The following is a 3157-nucleotide window of genomic DNA, read 5'->3' as shown; positions in this document are numbered from 1 at the left end:
TAAAAGGATGCAAATCGAAGCACATCAACACTGTGAAAAGTGTGGATGGCTATGATTCGTTCATAACATTCACGGATGATTACTCCCGATATGGTTATATTTATCCAATAAAAGAAAGAACAGAAGCGCTGGATAAATTCAAAATATTCAAAACTGAAGTTGAAAATCAACATGATAAAAGAAAAAAAAGGATAGTCAGGTCTGATCGTGGAGGGTAGTACTACGGTCGACATACTCCATATGGCCAAGTCCCTGGACCTTTCGCAAGTTTCCTACAGGAGACTGGAATAGTCGCCCAGTACTCGATGCCGGGCGAACCTCAGCAGAATGGGGTAGCTAAAAGGCGCAACCGTACCCTTATGGATATGGTGCACAGTATGATGAACTATTCCACCCTACCATTGGGATTGTGGATCGAGGCATTAAAAACCGCTATTCACATTCTAAACAGAGTACCAAGCAAATCGGTGCCCAAAACACCCCGTATGAGCTATGGACATGGAGAGTGCCTTCTCTAAACCACCTGAAAGTGTGGGGGAGCCCAACTGAGGCCAAAGTATTCAATCCAAATATCGCAAAGTTAGATACCAAAACAGTCAGCTGTCATTTTATTGGCTATCCTGAAAAGTCAAAAGGTTATCGTTTCTAATGTCCAGAGAAATACACAAAGTTTGTGGAAACGAGACATGTTGTCTTCTTAGAGGACGAAATGATGACTCAGGAGCCATTTTTGCGCTACCATTTGCACCTGTACCAACGATCTCTGCGATTGTGGTGCAAGCGCCTGTTGTGACTCCACCCATGACAACGTTGAGCGAAAATTCAGAACCTGTCCGTCATGAGCCGAATGAACCATTTGTTGAGCATGAAAGGGAGCAACAACAGCTACCTCCTGAAAAGTACAACGCATGACTTGTGGCAAAAGGATTTACACAAAGAGAAGGGATAGATTACAATGAGACATTAAAGGATGTAAAGACGGCATTTCTAAACGGGGATTTAGAAGAAAATGTCTACATGAAACAACCCAAGGGTTTTATCATGGAAGGCAAGGAAGAAATGGGAGGCCGCCTAAAGAAATCCATTTATGGATTAAAGCAAGCCTCCAGACATTGGTATCTAAAGTTTAATTAAACAATAAAGAGATTAGGATTTAGAGAAAATATTGAGGACAATTGCATTTATGCAAAGTTTAAAAGTGGGAAATATATTTTCCTAATGTTGTATGTGGATGACATTCTGCTTGCCAGCAGTGATGTTAGTCTACTGCAAGAGACAAAGAAGTTCTTGTCCTCAAATTTTGATATGAAAGATCTTGGTGAAGCGTCATATGTTTTGGGCATAGAAATTCACCGAGATATAGAAACAATGGAGTATTATGACTATCGCAAAAGGCTTATTTAGAAAAGATTCTAAGTAAGTATAATATGCATAAGTGCAGTGCCATACCTGCCCCTATAGTCAAGGGCGATAGTTTTGGGAAACATCAAAGTCCCCAAAATCAATACGAGATCGATCAAATGAAAGCGGTTCCATATGCTTCAGCCATTGGAAGCCTATAGTATGCACAAGTGTGCACTCGCCCTGACTTAGCATTTATCACCGGAGTACTCGGTAGATATCAAGAAAATCCAGGTTTTGACCACTGGAAAATGGTAAAGAAGGCATTGCGTTATGTGAAAGGCACAAAGAATTACATGCTAACAGACAGAAGATCTGATTCCCTAGAAATAAGAGGGTATTCAGATGCAGATTTTGCGGGGGATAAATATGATAAAAAATCCACATCTGGATATGTATACACCCTCGCAGGGGGAGCTATTTCATGGAGAAGCTCCAAACAGACGATAGTTACATCATCCACGATGTATGCAGAATTTATAGCATGTTATGAAGCCACGGGGCTGGCATTATGGTTAAAGAAATTCATACCCGACTTGAAAGTGGTAGATTGTATTGACAAACCACTAAAGATGTACTGCGACAATGAGCCCGCAGTATTTTATGCTCACAACAACAAGTCGAGTACAGCTACGAAACCAATTGAGGTTAAGTATTATGTTGTGAAACACAAGGTCCAGGATCAAGCTATAAGTCTCGAGCATATAAGGACAAAAGATATGCTTGCGGATCCGCTAACGAAAGGCTTACCACCCAGCGTGTTCAAGGAACACGTAGCCAGCATGGGTTTAAGGGAAAGTCTTACCTATCATGTCAACACCCGGATTTTTAAGTCCAGATGCCTGTTATGCCATACATCGTAATCCCAGGAATATTGTTGTTGCGAGACATAACAGTTGAATATCATAAGTCATCATTCATTACATACCATACCGTCTTACAAATAGAGATCACATGATCCAATATTACACAAATAGTTGATCTATTGATCAACGGACACCAAGTTCATAGTTTCATAGCGGAAGCGTAAATAGAAGGGACTCTTGAGTCCACAGGCCAACGTTTGACGTCAGAAGATTCCCTAGTTTTCGTAGACATCTTGGTTGCCGTCATCCTGGTAGTTCTGCTCCTCTTCATAGTCTAGCCATTTGAATAGCTAGGGACACAGCCGTGAGTACTTTAAGGTACTCACAAACTAATACTAATGTAAGTACTTAACAGTTCTAGTAAGGGAGTGCTAAGCGCTAGTTTATTTGCATAAAGCCAATTTTATTTCACAAGTATTTGAGAAAAGCATATTCATGTGCTAGACTAACTCAAGTGGGAACATTAGTGTCAGTCCCACAACATTGTTGTGATTCAAAAATCAAGTCACCAATTCACCATTCATTTCATCAACCTTTTCAAGAAGTTGACATCGGAAACTGTAAGGCCTTTCCAACCGTCCGTAACCGTGGACGCGGCTATTCGAATAGATTTACACTCTGCAGAGGTTGCACACTTGTGCCACAACATTTGATTTCATCCGTCGGGATTACCCCGAATCATCGTAACACAGTACGCGGATTATCAACCATAACCTTTCACTTACAAATCCTAGTGTGAGCACCTCTCCCCATGAGCTTGGCCTCCCAGTGAAGACCAACTGTCAACCTGGGAACTGCATAGGGCTTGGCCGTACAATTCACCTCAATTCACATCATTTCTCAACAACGGAGGCAGCCTCGGCATAACCCCTATGACGTGTGTTCAGAGG

This window comes from Lolium perenne, chromosome 4, assembly GCF_019359855.2.
Source record: "Lolium perenne isolate Kyuss_39 chromosome 4, Kyuss_2.0, whole genome shotgun sequence".
NCBI lineage: Eukaryota > Viridiplantae > Streptophyta > Magnoliopsida > Poales > Poaceae > Lolium > Lolium perenne.
Note: the sequence above shows the minus strand (reverse complement) of the source record.